The following is a 19,511-nucleotide window of genomic DNA, read 5'->3' on the forward strand; positions in this document are numbered from 1 at the left end:
TTCCCTCTCACACGTGAAGAACAGTCTGCAAAGCTGAACACAACCCTGGGCTGCCTGGGCCAAGCTCTCCATCCCCTCAGAAGAAGAACTTCTGGACCATTCTTCCTTTATTATCTTTCATTATGAATTATTTTAATCATGCAAGTCTTGTCTTTATTTCTTAAAATAAATAAATGCAAAGCTTAGGTGAAGGCTTGTAAAAGGAAAACAAAAAGAGTTCAGTGAGAAATTACTTCTAATGCTGTGATTAATGCAAAACAAATGCTAAAAATGTTTCCAACACAAAAGTTATTTAATCATTATCAATCATTTAGATAAAAATAGTCACCCGAGACAGTTTTAATTCCCTTCCTAGACCTTAAATAAAGTGGCGTTATGTCTACATGACAACAAAAAAGAGAGGGGAGAGAGGGAGCATTTCACAGGCCTCTGGAAGTGCCAGGAATCCCCCCAGGATTTTTTATTCTGCCTTCCTCCTCACCAAACCATCATAGGATCAGCTAAACTATCCTTCACCCTTATTCACTCCATGTCCCATTATTCCCAATTTCATACTCATCATTTTTAAAGCTCAAAAGAAAGCCCAAATGTTCATTCTCAAGAGAAAACCTCAAGCCCTGGGGCCGCCCTCAACTTCAAGACATCATCTCCTTCTACCCCTGGCTGTAAGTAAGATTACATCCAAGCCTTCCAAATGGCTGAACACTCAGCAGAAGGCATTACAGCATACCTTAGGCTGCTACCTTTGAACCCATCAATTTAAGGAACTGACCAGCAAATGTGCCCACCAGAAAATGCCAAAAATGCAACATACATTCAGAACAGCCAAGAACTGGAAACCGAGCGGGTACTTCCTCCCTCTGGAATCAGTACATTTTCAGCTGACGCCCTGTGAGGAAGCCAGTCAGCAAGGCAGCAGGGCTTTAACATGGACCCTGCTCCCCAGAGAAGCCCAGGAACATACTCAGCTCCTGGGAACTGCTCAGCCCCACAGAAAGACACATTTACGACTGCTTCCACTTAGGGGAAAACCCAATGAATGCAGCACTTCTGCAAGAGAAGTGGCTGCCTGGTGAGAGCATGAGCATCCTGCCCAAAGTTGTCAAGCAAACACTGGACTGCCACCTGTGCCCCATGCTACAAAAGGGACCAAGTCCCCAGTTAGGAGCAGAGGAGCAGAGGAGGGCAGTTAGACCAGATGACACTATGCTTCCTTTACTTGTGAGATTCTTGTCTCATCTAGACTGATCTGCCTACCTGCCCAAAACCTTACATAGTTTTTAAAAAGTCATATTCAAGTCAACATTCATTGAGGCCTCTCTTACTAGTGTCAGGTAACACACTGCTGTTGGAGGCATCAAGATGCCTGAGAACCTGTCCCTATTTACCTCCACTGAGCAAAAAACCATACAGATTGGTAGCCATGTTTCTTATGGCAACAGTGTTCAGTGGTTTACTCCCTCTGGCAGGAATCTCCAGTGTTACATTTTAATTCCCTGGTACCTACCTGTAAAGCGTCCTTTGGTCAGAGCAAAAGCTGAGGCATATTCTCCATAAAATTTCCTAAACTAAATCTATTTGGACCTTTGAACCAGAGTAGGTCAATAGCTATTGCAGGTTCTGTGATGAGAGAAAAGAAGGTAAAATCTAAACTTTAGAGGAATAGATAGGAGTACAAAGTGGATAAATTATCTATATTGAGAAAGTATCTTCCCTTTAAAAAATGACTCACTTCAGAGTTTCTTATATTTAGTAGTATAAATCATTAACTAATTAATATAGAAGACAAAGTTCCAAAACTTGAAACTCAAATAGTAAGAGATCCACAAAAAATGAATATTCAACAATTTTTTTTTCCGTTCTCCTCAAGTCAAGATCCTAAGATACACAATTTAAATACAATCTCTTTCCTCAAAGAGGTTACACTCTTGAAGAGAGATTTGAAAAACAAAACAGAGATTTTTATATGTCCTATAATAAGGGATAGAAACAAAGGGAAGAGAAAGGGTTTTCCACTTGAGCAAGGTGTAGACTGATAGATAGGAAACTACACAGGAAGTCCTCAAGAGAGCATAGGATACGGCTCTGACCTTGAGGGGCTTCAATAAGTGGAGTGGGAAGGAAGACATGGCAGACAGAAGGAACAGCATGAGGCAAGGCCTGGGCAGGAGCACACAGGGTTATGTTCAGGAAAGAGAAAGCTGAGGTTTGGCTAGGAGGTGTGGTACAATGTGGTGACTGGTAAGAGGTATAGCTGGAGATAAAAGGTTACAGCCAGATCATGGACATCCCTGAATGGCACGCTAATGAGCTGGATTTTATCTTAAAGGTAATGAAGCCATTTAAGTAGGGGATGTCAGTAGGGAAGGGGTATTATTAAAGCTATGCTTTAGAAAGATAATTCTGGCATGTAGTGTGAGGAATGAATTAAGGGAACCTGATATTAGAGGCAGGGGGACCATAAAGAGGCTCGGCTGAAATTCAATTCTTGTTGCATGAGGACCAAACCAGGGCAGCGCAAGTATAAAAACTAGAGATGAGGGCTTCCCTGGTGGCGCAGTGGTTGAGAGTCTGCCTGCCAATGCAGGGGACACGGGTTCGAGCCCTGGTCTGGGAGGATCCCACATGCCACGGAGCGGCTGGGCCCGTGAGCCACAACTGCTGAGCCTGCGCGTCTGGAGCCTGTGCTCCTCAACAAGAGAGGCCGTGATAGTGAGAGGCCCACGCACCGCGATGAAGAGTGGCCCCCGCTTGCCGCAACTAAGGAAAGCCCTCGCACAGAAACGAAGACCCAGCACAGCCATAAATAAATTAATTAATTAATTAATTAATTTAAAAAAAATACTTCCTATAAAACCTGAAAAAAAAAAAAAAAAAAAACTAGAGATGAAACAGTAATGCAGTTTCAAATAATCCCATCCAGGAACACATCAATTCCAGACTTTCCATACTGGTTTACCTTAAGAATTCAGTCTTAGGGCTCATTAGCCAACAAGTTGCATTCCCTATTCAAGTCAAACCAGTCTCCACAGTGGCATTACACACACACACAGAGTTCTTTCTGCCTTGATATTTTCTTATATCCTCTTCCAACCATGCAGGTGATGCCTGCCATACAACTGGTGTTCTCCAAATGTTTGTTGCATGAAGGAATGAATGAGCAAATGAACAAACAGATCCCAAGCCTTCCCACATTTCAAGGTCACGCCCAAGTCTTCACTTCTCCATGGCAACATACTGCAAACTCTGGACCACAGCACTCACTCCCTGGCCTGACTTAACACTGCTCGCAGCTGTAGAGCTTGCAACTAAATACTAGTCATACATTGTCTTCTCATTGTTTCCAGTACACAACTCTGATTTTCCTTACTCTATTGCAATTCAGTCTCAAGCTGAGACCAGCTGTAGCTGTACAACACTTACATTTGCTTCAGCACCCAGTGCAGGATGGGGCACATGGAGGACTTCATGGAGTTCTTTCTGAATGAAAATGAATTAGCCCCTGACAGCTCATCAAAGTCCTGTGGTTCAAACTACTCCAACTGTAGCTCCACCCAGGCAGGCGGCCCCTGCGTAGTTCACTGTCTATGCCCCTCATGGCCACATGCAAGAGAGACACTTTCAAAAGTAAAGAGCAAAGAAACATAACCCGTTTGTTTACTTCACAAGCACACAAAGCTGTTGTTCTCCTTTTGCCTTCTCCCAGCACGTACCTACCACCCCAAATTCACAGTTCCATTTTTTGGTGCATCGGAGAGACCACTGTGAGTCCTCTTGTGGCACTACTGCCAACGTGTCCTGTGAGTACATGCACACGTTCACTCAACGCACTCACAGAGGAGGGTGAAAACAAGAGCAAGGTGAAAACGGTTTGCCTTGTCACATTCCAGCAGCCAGCAATGACTCCAGAGGGGGCAGCACACAATGGACACTCTGTACTGGCTCAGGCTTTCAGGCCAACAAAAGTTAACCCTTCTGTGGCTGTTTGCAGGACTTGGAATGAGAGGAGCACCATAGGAACAATAACGCTTGCTTAGGAAATGACCACTCAGCAGGTTCCAGGAGAATAGAGGGGAGAGGAGAGGGGCTGTGATGTGCTTGGGAAAGAACACTGAGAGAGCAGTCCCAAGACTAGGCCTGCCTTTCACCGACAGTGAGATGCTAGACAAGTCACTCTGAGTCCTTTACTCCATACTTAATCCCAGCAATGAACTGAGCAGGACCAAGGTCTGTTCCATACTCAAGACTGTGTGATTATACCCTGCACAGCCACAGACCTATGGGACACTCCAAAGTGGGTAGTGTGAGCCTACAGAATTATTTGTCTGAGGGCCCAGGGGAATCCTGCTTGGCTCCATGTGCTTCGTGACCCAGATGAGTCCCAGGGAGTAAGTACATCCTCTCTCCTCCATGATCTACAACATGGAAGTATTTTTCCTAGTCTAGAACACATTCGTTACCTGCAACCTTGAGGGAACTCTTACTAATCCTGGAACTTGGTGGAAATGCAAATTCTCAAGCCCCACCTATGGCTCCAAGGGTGGGGGCCCAGCACTCTGGCTGGTACCAAGGCCTCCAGGCAGTTCTGATGGACTTAGGCTTTGCCTATGTGCTTACCCTTACCAACTGACTTGACCAAAGAGCACTACTGCTCTATGTTTAAGGGGAATTCTCCCTTACAGTTTTACTTTTAGTCTCTTAAGACCAGACATCAGTGGCATTTTATTCATCTATGCAATCCCAATGCCTAGCACAGTGCCCAGTGCATAATGGGCACTCAAGGAATGTTGGTTGACTGAATTAATAAATAAACAAACTAGCTCAGGCTGGGCTTCCCAGCATCACCCACCTCTCCCATTTGCTTTGCTTCCAGGGCACACTCAGGCCATCATCACCCTGACCACTGCTTTCCAAAGTGTCAGCATGGTGGAACTGGTACAGCCCTTGGCATATATAACAGGAGTCAAAAGAAACGGATTCTGGACCTGGTTCTGCCACTTAGGAGCCCTCATAAGCCCTCTTTCAGCCTTGGTGTCTCATCAGTGAAATGAGAAAAAATGTCTTCCTGATCTTCCTCATTAGGTTATAGTTTTTAATCTCTTTTTTTTTTTTTTCTAATGGAACTATATGCTTCTTGTAAATTTTTTTTTAATAGCACATGCACCTCATAAGGTCTTAAAGGCAAACAATGACAAATATAGGAAGAGTTTGCTGCCTCATTCCTGACCTTTCCCAAACTCCCCCCGGAACTCCTCATCCTCAGTCCTACCTCGGCTCCTTACTCTGCAGATCCCATAAGGCTGGAGACTTCTTTCATCTTTACATGTAGAAGACACTGAGCTGCCTATACAATCCTCAGGTCAGAAACTTTTGCCCTCAAAACTCTGTAGAATGTCTTCTAGCATTTGCAGTAACAGAAGAGAAAATGGAAGCCAGCCTGGTTTTGTGTCCTTTGTCGGTAACTTGTTTTATGCTTTTCTAATTGCAGATATTTTTTTCATTGTAATAGCATTTTATTAATGACAAAACGAGTAGTGTGGATCTCACTTCTTTTATTTTTCCTGGAACATAGTGCGCCTTTTGGGTCTGTAGTGCAGGTTATTTCTAGTTCAGAACCGTTCCCTTCAATTATTCCTTTAGTTATTTCTTCTATTCAGTGGTTCTGGCTTCTAATTTTTTCCTGTAACCTCAGTTTAGAATTCTCATCTCTGTTCTCCATTTCTCTCATTTTCTCTCTCACTGTTTTTTGCATTGTGGGAGAGCATTCCTTAATCTAAGGTCCATAACACCAATTTAATTCTGTCTTCCATCCTCCCTTTGCCTTTATTGACTTCACTGTGGATGTTTAATTTTGCAATTGCATATTTTGTATCCCTGGAATCTAACTTTATTCATCCTTCTTGCTGTTAATTCTGATGCTTTTTCATCTCAGCATGCTCTCTCCTTGTTACTTTATGTTCCTTTTCCACCGGGGGTCATGCCTCTTCCTGTTGCAGATGTCTGGCAGCTATCTAAAATTCTTATTTTGCTATTGTAGTAAATACTATCACAATACTGTTCTTTTTTCCTTGTTCTGAGTGTTTCTCGCCTAAGGTCTTGTGTTTGATTAGTTCTCTTCACTCATGCTCTGAGGAAAAAGCCATGCAGGGCAGTCTTGTCTACATAGAAAGCACTAGACTGCTTTTGACTCTACCTTCCATCCATCCTGAAGTCAGTCAAGTCCTCTTCTCAGAGCTATCGCTATTATCAGTGATCTGGTCACCTCAGTTCCTAGTGAACAGTAACAGTGGTATGTTGGGGCTCGTGAGAGCCCACCCATGTGAGTCTCATCCCAGCTCCACTTTCTGTGGTGTCAAGTTCATAGCTTGAAAATTGGCTGTGGTAGGAGTGTTTACACCACAAGAATCAGCAAACTTAACAAATCAGGGCTTAGAAAAAAATCAAGAGAACAGGGTGTTAAGCATTTACACAACTGATAGCAGACATCTACCTACTACTATTTTGTGTGACTAAAAGGGGATTCTCCTGTCAGATTCTTTGCAACTCTGAGCAGCTGAAATCCACAATGTGCACTGTCACATAGACTCTTTATGTCTACCTCAGAACTTTCCCTGAGGAAACATCTCTGCCCAGAAGTCAAAAACTCCTCCCAAACCTCCCTCCTCCAGTCTTGCCCGTTTGTCCTCTGAAAGCTGTAGACTTTGAGAATATGTATAATGATGTTAGGGAGAAGACAGTCTTTGGTTGTTTTATTAAAGTTGTCCGTGCAGTAGATCTGATGACTGCCTGTTTTTCTTATTGACAGAAATTGTGAGTTTCTGATCTTAGGGGGACAAACTGTGTAAAAGGATGGAGTGTGAGCCTACCTGACAACAGATAGCAAAGCAACTGCATCTTCAACTTAGGCTCATTGGCTACGGTTATAAGAAATCCCTTCTCAAATTCTGGCAAGAGACCGACCATCTGTCTGATTTTGGCTTTGGGGTGGTTGAGCGTTCATCTTCCTATATGTCTTCTGAGGTATTTAGGTGGGGAGTCAGAAGTGGCCTTTTCCTCTTGGGGGACTTTATATGTGTCTGGGATCCTCTTCTGCTCCCTCAAGTTAACACCTCTTCATTACTCAGGCCCAGGTCAAAGGGTACTTCCTGAGCTTCACGAACCACATCAGGACTCCCTGTTTTGTGCCATTAGAGCATAGAGCTTTTCTTTCCTAGCACTTACTATATTTTATAATTAATACTTGTGCCACTCTTGGTTTCAACTCTGCCTGCCCCACTAAATGGGAAGCCCTTGAGGGTACATGCTGTGTTTGTTTAGCTAACCATGGAACCCCCAGGGCCCGGCACAGCTCCTGATCCATGGATCCAAATTATTCACTGTGTGAATGCTGAGTGAGAGGCTGTGTCAAAGACCTGCCAGGTGCCATTTGACTCAGATGCCCATGACTCTGAGTGTTGTGTCTCTGAAAGTCCACATGCTGCAGAAGCACACAGAGTAAAAGCTCCATAAACACCAATAAAGTGATCAAGCAACCCAACCCTTACCAGCTCTCAATCAGCGAGGGCAAAGGCAGCTCTGCACACAGCTCTCTGACCCTGCAAACACACCAGTGGTCTCCAGCAGAGAATGAAGAGCAGACTCAGTGGCTTTTTTGTATTACATACCTGTGTGGTACATCCCTGGTCACAGTTCAACTCCTCCAAGCAGCGTTCCCTGAGTCCTATACCCACCACATTCCCCAGCAGCATCTCTTGAGTGGCAGCTCTCCCAAATCCCACTGATTTGCTTAACTTCATATAATTCTCTAATTCTTCTGGCTGGCCCATCCTTTCTTCTTTCTCCACCTGGTTACCTCTAAGACATCCTTCAAGAATTGGGTCAAGTTTCACTTCCTTCATGAAGACTGGCTGGGCCTTCCTTTTCTCCTCCTTTCCCCTTGTGTGTACACATATATACACACACACACTTATACACACTCACACTCACACTCACAGGTGGTCTTGCTCTCACTTCCCTGGGCATTCTGCTATCAAAGCATTTGGCAAACTGTATTGCAGTGTTAACGGCTGGGTTTTAAGTGGGTCTCTACCACAGTTCAGAGGACCGTGAACATACTCAGTAAGTGTCCAACAGCAAGTGTCCAAGCCATGTTTCCCCTTGAAAAGAATGGAAGTAGCACTGATTTGATGTAACAGGTTTAGATTACTTAACCTCTCTTTTCCGTTTAGTAGTTGTGTTCTTGGAAATTACATATAACTGTTCAAGTTTCATTTGGAAATTGGGTAATAATCCTACCTCAAGGGTTGTTTTGAGAAGTAATTGAAGATTAAATAAGATATTTATGAAAGATCATGTTGGGATCACCTTAGTGGGCATTCAAAACTTTTGGTGAATTTCATTTACTCCTGTAGTCTGTGTCACCCACACTGGCTTTTGGCTAAATGTTGCCTTCTCTTTGCAGATCCCAAGTAAAGCCCGAGAGCTGGGCGTTGGAGACCAACCCCCTCCGTCTCCCTTTACAATGGGAAGCACAAACAAGTAGTTTAATTTGTACCTACTAACGTGAGTGTTTTGATGTTGTTTGACTATTGCTTTCTTCTTCTACCCAGTTTGTCTTGTGGAGGAAATAAGACTTAGTTCAGCCACGAATTCCAGACTCAATTCCCTGCTCTGCCATTCAGAGCTGGGTGGACTTAGGCATGTTCTTTTTTCTCCCTGGGTCTCCCCATCCTCATTTGTAGAACACGGGAGGTGAGGAGGTGAACTCTGTGGCCCTCCAGCTCTGACCTTCTCAGGTGCTGAGCCCTCTCTCCTCAACTTGACGACCAGAAGCCCTTCAAAGACAGAGCTGGTACTTTACACCTCTGCATAGGTTTTACTGGTTCTGCAGGTCTGCTTGGCTGAACCTAACATAAAACTAAGAATCAGTCCCTGCGCTCAGGGATCTCCATGACAGGGAGAGAAGCAGAATCAAACTCGCGAGGCCTGAGGCCGAGAGCACGCTGTTAACCAACAGTTCCAGTTCTAGCTGCAAAAACAGTGCCTCCTCTGGGAACCAAGAGCACAACACAACAGCACGAGCCCTGGGTCTTCGGCCCCGGGGAGAGGTCTCCACAGCACTGGCTAGGCCAATCCTCAAGTTTACAGGTGGAGCTCTGGTCTTGGCGTATTACCTGTTGTCTGCATTTCTCCACGCAGTCAAGAAAAGCACACACTTGTAGCGCGAGAGGGGGTTAAATACAACAAATGGCCTCTACAGCCATTATCAATTTAATCCAAACAACAGCCCTGTGATGCAGAAGACCCATCCTCATTTTAAAGATGTGGAAATGTAAATGTAAATGTCCAGGAAGGCAAATAATTTGCTCAAGGGCACACGCCACCTGTGCCAGAGCCACAATCAAATTCAGGCTTATATGATTCCAAAGTCTGGGCTTTTACTTTTAGATCATGATGTCTCTAAAACACAAAGTGATGCCAGCTTTTGGCCAAATGCTCCTAGCTACTTCTATACATAGGAGCTCTAAAACCAGTTTGCCATCTGACTTGCCACATCACTTAAATTCTCTGGGCATCAGTTTTCTCATCGGCCTCCTAATCTCTTCACAGACTCTTCCAAGGAAAAAAGTAAATAATATATGCAGGATAGCACCTAAATAGGTTAAATATGTAGGGTTGGCCTGTAAGAAATAACTGTGATCATAATATTTCTTGTCCAAGTATATTAAAGAAGATCCACATGGTAAAGAAAATGATCCTAACTTTGAAGAGGGAAATAGTATATAATAAGTGCTTTAAGTTTATTCTTTGATTTAACCCTGAGATGTACCCATTTTACAGATAAAAAAACTGAAATTGAGATACTTGTTGAAATCACAGAGGTAGTTCTGTCTGACTCCAACTGTCATTTGCTTTCCATTGAACCATAATGTCACCAGTCTTTAAATACCCAGCATTAGTAGTCACTTAAACTCTGATCCTCCACCATACCACGTGTAAACTGGGATGAAAATGGTAGACTTATCTGAGGGCAATGCAGCTAAACTGAATAATCAAACAGATAATAAATTCCCTAGTCATTCTTTCAAGGTCCTTTAATTTTGACCCCACTACCTGTTCAGTTTTAATTCAAATTCCTTGACTTCTCAACCATCCGATTCAGCAATCGCTTTGCTTATTGTCATTTGAATGTAAAGTGTAATCTGACACTTTCATGTTTGTGCTTCTGCCACAAAGGAGATGCTAGGCATACCAGAGAGTAAACAGATACTGGCTCCATTTCCTGTCCTTTGTGATATTTCTCCTTCAGCTTTCATGCATGGTCATTTAAATACTGCATTGTTACTTGAAACTTGAATCTCCAATTATGCTTTAAACTCCTGGAAATGAGTACCTGTATCACAGAGCTTTTTTGTTTTCCAGAGTGGCTGATCCCCATTCTGAATGTTTATATGTAGTTTTATTTTTGTCCTAAAGGTGCCTCTTTTGGACTCCAGACTGAAGAGTTGGTGGCTGACAGGACTAGTAGTGGGCAGGACAGTCAGATGTCAGGATTCTCTCATGTGTGGCAAGCGTGGAAGTGCTCCTCACACCTACTCTCCTCACATTCTGAAAACTCTGGTCACGGCTCCCATCTCAGCTCAAGGGAAATGTAGCCTTGGCCTATTCCTCACAGGACCGCATCCCATCTGTTTTGCTGACTGACACTCCACAGAGCCCTACCTGACTGTCCTCTGTTGCTGCTCCTCCACTGGTTTTCATGAGTTCTTATGGAGTCTTCCATCAGATTGAGAACAGAGACAACCTCTTATCTATTTCTTGAGGTCCCCACAGCACCATCAGAGTCTATCATACTCACGTTTAAATGTAAATGAGCAAACCAAGTTTGCTGAATCAGAAGGTTGAAAAGTTGATGCGTTTGAATGAAAACTCTGGACAGCTAAGATTGGGCCCAACTTAGACAGCCCTGAGTTTTGTCCTTCCCACTGCTGTCAGGAAACCTCAGACCAGCAAGATGCCTGCTATGGGTGACCTGTGCCTCAATATCATCCAGCTGGACATTCTGCATCAAGGCCTCCCTGCTCCTACCAGATGCAGTACATGTTCATGATTAGCATTCGTTTCCTTGTGGCAATTCCAAATTCACATTCAAACTTTGTCCCATCTCTGCTACTGTACCCACCAAGAATGTCCCCTTGTTTCAGTTCCACCATCAAACCCAAAACCACACATCCTCCTTGAAGCCTTCCCTGACTGCACTTTATCCCTGATCAACCAAATAGCATAATTCCACGTAGATCATGCTCCCACTTTGGCTTCAGACTGATGCTTTCCATTTGAGCTAAGCCTGTCTCTCCAGATACACTGTCCATTCTCCAAGGGCAAAAGCCATGTCTCATACCAGACTTTTCTCACCCAACAGTGCCAAGAACAATGGAACAAATTGCAATGCTGAGACATTAATAAACATATGTGGATCCAAAAACCGACTGTAATCAAGCTCTGGAGTACAAAATAATGAACAGAGAGAAGGCCCACAGGGCTTTCACATCAAATCATCCTTTTTAGTCACCATTATGAATCAATACTTTAAAAAAAAAAATCAAAGCTCTCATTGCTCGAATAACAATAGGTCACAGACATACCACCCAACAACTGCAAGGGACTTGCCACCCAGATTTCATCATTTTGCTACAAGCACAACAACTGTGCCCCAATTGCCTCTAATGAGAGTTCTCAGGCTACTGCATTGGATTCATCAAATTCTGAATCTCCAGCAACTACATCTTTCCAGGCCCAAGTTCAAACCCCAAGCAGTTTCTTTCCACTGACAGAACTCTCAGTCTTTGGCAGATAAAAGGAATAAAGAAGAAACTGCTTTTTACGGAGTTAGGCTAATTGAGTTCCTTGCCTTTTTTTTTTTTTTTTTCTATTCCAAGTCCTAGAGTAAAAGTAATTGCAGCATCTCAGTAGATGCTTGTAGAACCTTGCTCTTCCTAAATACTCAGGCAGTGTGCTCCTAGGTGACTCAGAATGCACTCTGAACTCAGGTCAAAACCCAGCTTTCCTGATTCCACCCCAACCCTAATCTCAGAGGCCTCTGGCTTTGGACAAACTGCGGGTCACTCGCTTTCATCTCAAAATGCATACAAACCAACTCACTAATTGTTACTGAACACAGGCCATGAAAGGGCAGACTCTGCTGTGGGGACTGAGCAGACATCCCGGGAGCACAGGCACAGCCCTAGCCTTCATGCCCAACAGAATCTACACAAGAAAACAATGCCTAGCCCCCGAGATCCATGAGGTCCGAAAGTAACCATGGCAGAGATTCCAAATGCCTACTGGGCACAGAAAGCAGTAGCAAAGCCCAGACAGGGAATATAGTCTAGATTTTCCAGAAGCCGTCTTTGTCTGCTTCATTCCCGTTGTCTCAACTCAGTCATTTCACCAAAGGGGGCCAGTTTTCAAAAGATGTAGAGGATCAATCCTTTTCTTCCTTCCACATTATTCACTACAGTACTTCTTCACACTTAGCTCACCATCCCCTCCTCTCCTTTCTGTGTCCCCAAGTCTGGCTCTTTGGTGCTCACTAGGGAGTTTCTCCTGGTCCCAGTTCCCCTTCTGAAGGTAACTCTCATCCACAGCAAACACTTAGCAAAGTTCACTGATCCTCAGTGGGAGTGGTGTGAACAGTTGTTGGGGTGCCAGGAGTTCTGAGCTTTAAGAAACCTTTAAAATTCCCAGGACACGTCTACCTATAGAGTCACAGAATTTCAGAAGGGGCCCTCCCTCCACATCAATCCAAACTCTTTCTCTTTACCGTGGCTCAAGCTAAGGAGCAGAAAGGCAGTGCAGCTTGTCCTGTACCATGTGCTGACGGGGAGCCAGCCCAGCCTGCAGCCTGCCTCTCAGAAGCCTGTCCCTGGAACTTTCCCCTCTGAGCGCATTTCTCTGCTCAGCCTTCTTTTCCACTGCAGCCAGGCGCACTCAGCCACCGAGGAATGGGAAGCACTTGGACTTAAGTAACAAAGAAGATTGCATGGTTAAGTGCCAAAATGAGTGTGGTGGACAAAAAATGCACTTGGAATTTTCAGAGAAAGTCAAGAGCTATGTGTGCAAGAGTGGCGAGGAGGCTCTAGTAGGTACTTAATAAATATTTTGATGATTGAATGAATGAGTGAATCAGTGACTGATAGGATGTAACATGAAGTAAAACATTATTAACTCTTAGGCTTTGAGGGAGAAACTGAGAGTGGGCGATTGCCCCTGAAAGATAGCCAAAAATATAAAAAGCCGTTGACCTAAGTATTTATTATTCACTTTGTCTAAGAGGTCCTCGTTGTGTTGCTTCACCGTGCAGAGCTTTAGTGTATCTTAAACAACATCCACTTTTAATATTCTATCTCTGCATAAATTGTGATTCATTCATGCAACAGAAATCATTCATAAGTAGGGCTTTGTGGGGCAAACTTGGCCCCATCCTTCAAGGACTCACAGCCTGGAGAGGTGAGTGGCAACGAACAGCAAAGCAGCACGAGCCAGATGCCCGGCAAGTACTTTAGTCCTGAAGTGTCCTGGAGAAGGCAGTGAAGAGCTAAGAGCTGGTCAGGTGTCCGACGAGGTAGACACTTCGGCTAAAAGGGACCAATAGGGACACCTTTCAGAGAGGAGTCGTTGATACAGAAGGAGCAGAGGTGTGGAGGTGGACAAGTGTACACAGTGCCCAGGGTCAGCACGGAAATCAGTCTGATGGGAGCAGAGGCCTGTGTGTGCTGCATAAAACGGGGTTCACCCGAGAGTGTTGCAAGGTGCCTGGTACAGGCTGCTGGACAGGGCGAGTCAGGAATCGTGGGAAAGAGAAAGAGGAGAAATACAGAAAAGTCAGACAGCAAATGGACTGTGAAGAACTTCCCTGATTCGAGAGAACTTGCTGGGTTTGTCGGGACAGATGCAATCTTGCTCTCAGTTCTGTTCTTTAGAGAGGGTACAAATTCTGTCTTGAGTATCTTTTCTCAGCCACTGTGGCTCCCTGATGAAAACTCTCCCCCTCGCACTCGCCACCCATTACCTCTCCTCTCTGTGTGTCTCCATGTCTTTTTCTTTCTCCTTCTCATTCTTAACTCGAAGAGCATTTCCTGAGCACCAATACATCCTTGAGTCAAAATTGGATACTATCTGAGACTCTGAGTCTCAGATGTATATGCAAAGTAGGCGTCCAACAATTCAACTGATTTAAAATACATATACTGTACACACTTTTTTTCCCCTTTGGTCAACTCAGGAGCACAAAACAACTATTCCCTGACTGTCTTAGAACACAAGGGGCCTCTACAGGCATTTCTGGTCATACCAAGAGGTTATTAACCTCCAAGCGATGGTGACAATAATCCCAGACATCAGTTTCCAGGAGGCAGTGTGGAAATCCTCTCAGAGTTCAATTACTGAAATTAGCTGGTATTATTTAATCCGCAGAACCCCTATGTAGTAGGCAGGGTAAGCATATTTTATCCCTATTTTACTGATTAGTTTACTGAGGCTCAAAGAGGTTAAATAACTTTCCAGGGACATTTAGCTGGGAAATAGTAGGGACAGGATCCAAAGCAGATCTTGTCACTTCAGGTGTGATGCTCTTCACACTTTAACAGAGCCATCTGGTCCCATGTGGGCCACCAACTTGTGTCATTTCAGCAAGTCAGCACATCAATGGCCTCATCTTCTGAAAGGGGATAAAATGCTTACTAAGCCTCCCTCCTTAGAAAATCAAGGGGGCAGATGTGGTATAAAGATGTTTTTGAAAAGAAAAAAGTGCCATGCGTATAAAAAGGAGTATGTTTTGATAGGAAAAGATAAGTTGGGTCAAAGAAACATTTTTCCAAGCTGGCAAAGTTCTGAAACTCTTATCTGCTCTCCATTCATCCCCTCTCCCTTCCCAGCACTTGGAAAGGTGGAAGCCTCTGCCTGCCTGGGGGTTAGCTCAGCTGGCTTTGCCTGTAATTATTTCTCATGTATCTGCAGATCACAGTCCATCCTTAGCTCCTGGGGAGGGGTAGCTGCTTCCTCCCAAGAGATCCTGTGGACTTCAGGGCTGCTCACATTCTCCATTTGACCCTGGCATTATTTGCTCTGAACTGGATAGGAAGTCAACTGCAGGTTTCCACACCAAAGGCCATTAAAAAAATAATGTTTCCTCAACCTTAGATGGTACTCTCTAAGGGGGTAAAAAACCAACTCTGAAAGGGAAGCTGTTCTGACCTGACTCTGAAAATTCCAGATGTGAAATGTAAGGGCCACTAAGTTGGACTCGGTTATCTAAGGTCACCAGTTTCCCCCAAAACTTCATATTGCCCCTACCTGGTATGTCTAAGGAGGCATAAGAATCTAGTAGTAGGCTAAGTGAAAACAGAAATAAATACTTAAAGCCAAACAAGAATATAAGTTGGCATCTTTCCCCTGCATTCATGAAGTAGTACACTCTGCGGGCATCTTGGTGTTTACTTTTCTCCACTTATCAAGCCTTTGGCTGTCCAAAGTGTCTGCAACTTCATGGAGAGTTTGTGAAACACCAGGGTTTCATTTAGAAACAACCCTAAATGAAGCTCACACCTATGGCAATAGGTCTGATGGCTGTACTCCTTATTCAATCCTGACCCAAAACATTTTGGGAAGCTCACCAGGTTTCACAATATACCATAGGATAGCAATGGAATTGGACTGTTTTGCTCACTTCTTCACAGGAACCCAAGGACCAAGCACAGTGACATGTGGCCAGGACTCTATGAGCCTCCTTTTCTCAGGGCAGTGCTGCCACCCGCCCAGGACAAGAGCAGCCTCTCGTCTCCACCTCCACCCCCAAATAGACCTCTCCCGCACAGTGGGTCTCTGAGCAAACTCGGTAACATTATCTCATTTTTTAAGGCACTGCAACTTCTTACAATGTTAATGTGTTAATAATAATTTACCCCATTCTTCTGGCAGGAGCAAAACTGAAGCAACTTGAAATGCCATCAGCAAAAAATTATTTATTTCCCATTCCTGAGCAGTGAAGAAAACAAGGTTTTGTTTGGCCAGGTCCACTCTTGATAGCTATCTGGTTTCAATTAAAACTTCAAGTCTCCAAGGGAAAAACTGGCATTCTGGGCCGCTGAGGCCCAGCCAAGTTTCAGTGTCTCTACAAGATTTCAGAAAGGATGTTCCAGCCAGCCAGCCACCTCTCATCTTCCTCCTTTTGCATATCATATAGAAGCTTCAGAGCACAGACTAAAGTACAACTAAAAATAATGACCAGGTTGAAAGAACTCTGCCCTCCTAGAGATACATTTTTTTGTGCCAGAGAAGTATTGATTCCGCTCCTAATGGAATTGAAAGTCAAGATAACAGCAGAAATGGAATCAAGAATCCAGGGGAAAGTGCCTACCTATTTATTTCTTCTTCAGCAAACTCCTGCCTCTCCCCACTGACCATTTTCAACCAAACTTTCTACAAAGATTCCAAGCACTGTTCTCTCTTTGCCCCCAGCCCTCATTTAGGTCAGGTGATTTACAAACTAGCTTGCCATGAATAATGCACTCACAGAACCAGAAGCCCTCGTGGCACCAAAGGGGCTCCTTGGTTCACTCAGGTACACCCCTAGGCCTCCCCTGTGTGAAGTCCAGAACTGGGCCTGCCAGCAGTGCCTTCCTATGGGATGTTCTGATGTTAACATACGAAAGATTGGATTACACTCCTTCTCTTGCCTAGCCCATTCGTGAATATATAAGGCAGTCGATATTTTCTCCCAAGCTATAAGTGGCCCCCTTCCGAACCACATCACTGCCTCTCAGCCACTCCTCCTTATGTTCACTACAAGCCATCCCATCCCCCACCTCCAATTTGTTTATTCCAGTGACACATCTATTTTCCCTGCTAAGGGAGACAAGTCTGTTTCCCTCCTCTGGCTCCCAATAGCATTCACTCACCACCTCCTCCCCCCAGCCCCGCTCAGGTTACTATAGTGGCTAGCAGCTCCCAGAGCCCAGCTCTAACACCAATTCAACTCCCAAAGACTAAGACTTTTATTTCCTTAATGGGGGAGGGGAGATGGTGTGCAAAGCAGCACTTTCTGAGTACCTGGTCTCCTATATTCTCAGGCTACATACCCTGGAGTTTGCAAATACTCTGTGTTTAACCATACTCTTCTGATTTGTCCTGAAGCCCTTCTTTGGTAGCAGGCAAAGCAATTAAGCACAGAGGAAAATACTGCATCTTCAGCTTAACTGAAACCTGGGACTTCCAAGTCAGGGCAAAAGAGATCACGCCTCCCTGCACTAGTCTTGGGATGGCAGAAACCACAGAAAGCAGGAGAAAGGGGAGGGAGTGACCTGGGATTGTAAACTGGCTACATTTTAAAGTGCTACAAACTTTCTCCTCCCTCGCAGGCCCCTGGACAGCTGGCTCCGCCTCCCCATCCCAGCCAGACAACATCCAACTGGGGTGTGTGAGGATAACTCTCCCAGACCAGCCTGGTCTGGCCCCAGTGTTGCAGATGTGGCCTGCATAGAACAACACCCTTCCTCTCCTCTCCACGTCCTTCTTTCCTAAATGACTCCTGCCCCTCCAAAACACACGAGCGTGCGTGTGCACACATACACACACGTTTTGAGGATAAGGATGGATTGGGAAGGGCACATCTGATTTACCTGTGTAAACTACAGGAGGGTAAAAGATGGGGCAGGACTGCCAGATAGTTTTGGCAATAGCGACTTTATGAAGTTAGTTTTTGCATAAAACTACAGAAAAAGAAGAAAAACAGGATGAAGAGTAAAGGAATGAAAAGGAAGAGAATAACAAATAATGTAAGAGGAAAATAAGTAATATTAATATCCCATAAAGACCATAGACTCCAACTAGCTTTAGGAAAAAAGGTGTGGATAGTGGTGAAGGGGACGGGGAGGCTTGGAAGGAAAAGTAGCTGTGGTAGAATTCCAAAATAAACTGCCCTTTCGGAGGAGAGCTTCTGCAGGGATATAGAGAAACACAAATTGGCCTTTTAGCATTAGATGTCAACCATGAGATTATCAGGACAGTTTATTTGAAGCGGAAACGAATCGGAAATCCTTCCCTGAACAGTCCTCCTAGACCAACATACACACCCTCAGAACCCACAGAGACACACATAAAGAAGAAATGCAGCATCAAGGGGCAATAAGAACCCGCTCCCCACACTCCCAGTACCTCTAGCCTCATCTCATACTTCCAACTGCCTAACTTTCCGATCTCCAAAGAAAATACTTGCAGTTGGATCCTATTTCAGAATTGTAACTGGTGCGGGTTGTGAGAGGAGGGGTGTGTGCAGCCTGTTGGGGACGGGGACTGGAAGACAGCACTTCGGTAGTTCCTTATTTTTGTAGAGCCAGCATGCTCTACCGATCAGAAATTGCTATTACCCAACAATGCTTCCATCACAAATAGACACCAAAAACAGCATCAGCGTTATCACCATCTTGCTAAAGATCTGCCCAGTCCAGTTTACCTGACTTTGTCTCTGTGGAACTTCTCCTACAGTATTTTAGTCAAAGAGATGATCGTTTGAAAGACAAAAACAATAAATCGATACTGAAGGGTTCCCTTTCAGGAGTTATTTCCCACTGGAAACCACCGAACGGGGAAGCCTGTCGTTAATTCCCAAGACCACGGCTCCTCTAGAAACACACACAATGCGTGCTTTCAAAAAAGGCATTCGTCTGCTTTTAAGGGAATTCCTGTCTTTTCAGAGTCCCAAAACCGGAGAGCACGAGAAAGAGACTCAGATCCATTGATTAAGATTTTAAGAAAAAGACTAACAGAGCCACGACGCAAGCACACACCAACCTTCGCCGGCTGGACCACTTCTTCCCTGTTCTTCTTTCTATTAACGACACGTTAGATTCTGATACATTCCCCCCCCCCCAAAAAAAAAATCTAACTAGATACAATGTAGCTCTCTAGCTCCACTTAACCTGCAAGTTACAAAGAGGGAGAGAAAAAAATATCCTGCCGCCTTCCCACCCCTTTCCCTCCCCCCTCCCCCTCTCTAGTCCACTCCGCCAACGCCAAACCCGCCAGCCCCGGCAGGCAGTCAGCGGCCGGACGGAGGGAGGGTGCAAAAGGCGTGGGGAGGCAGAAGGCCGGGGTCGGGGGGCGGGGGGGGGGGGTATCAGATTAGGCCAAACTCAATAAGGTCCCAGACCTCCAGCCCGGCGCTGCCACCCTCGCCGCCACCAACGAGTCACTTCAAATGAGCCAGCATCTCTGCCCACCGCCGGCGGGCCGTAATCGCGCCCATCCCCGGCAGCCTCGCCGGGACCGGCATCCCGCCCCTTCGGCCCGGTCTCCCCCTTCCCATCGGTGCCAAGTCAAAGCCCCGGCGAGGCAGCTTTAACTTTTTCATGCAGGGAACACACACCGCCCCCGACCCCGAGCGTGCGGCGGCCCGCGGCGTGGCTGGAGGCTGGGCGCCGGGCTCCCGGGCCAAGGTCGCCGCGCGTGCTCAC

General features: G+C 45.1%; 1 protein-coding gene across 5 annotated transcripts in view; it reads right to left on the reverse strand.

Moving 5' to 3' along the window:
• The window catches only part of SETBP1 (SET binding protein 1), a 407,558-nt gene that overhangs the window by 354,351 nt on the left and 33,696 nt on the right, over positions 1 to 19,511 (reverse strand). The window contains exon 1 of one of the 5 annotated variants that reach the window (XM_082415830.1): positions 18,850 to 19,076. The exons of the other annotated variants lie outside the window; for them this stretch is intronic. The gene's annotated coding sequence lies outside the window, so the exon portion shown is untranslated. Of the gene's footprint in view, positions 1 to 18,849; positions 19,077 to 19,511 lie in introns of those variants that run through there. 5 annotated transcript variants of the gene reach the window in all.

This window comes from Balaenoptera physalus (assembly GCF_965194825.1).
Source record: "Balaenoptera physalus genome assembly, chromosome: 12".
Classification (NCBI taxonomy): Eukaryota; Metazoa; Chordata; class Mammalia; order Artiodactyla; family Balaenopteridae; genus Balaenoptera; species Balaenoptera physalus.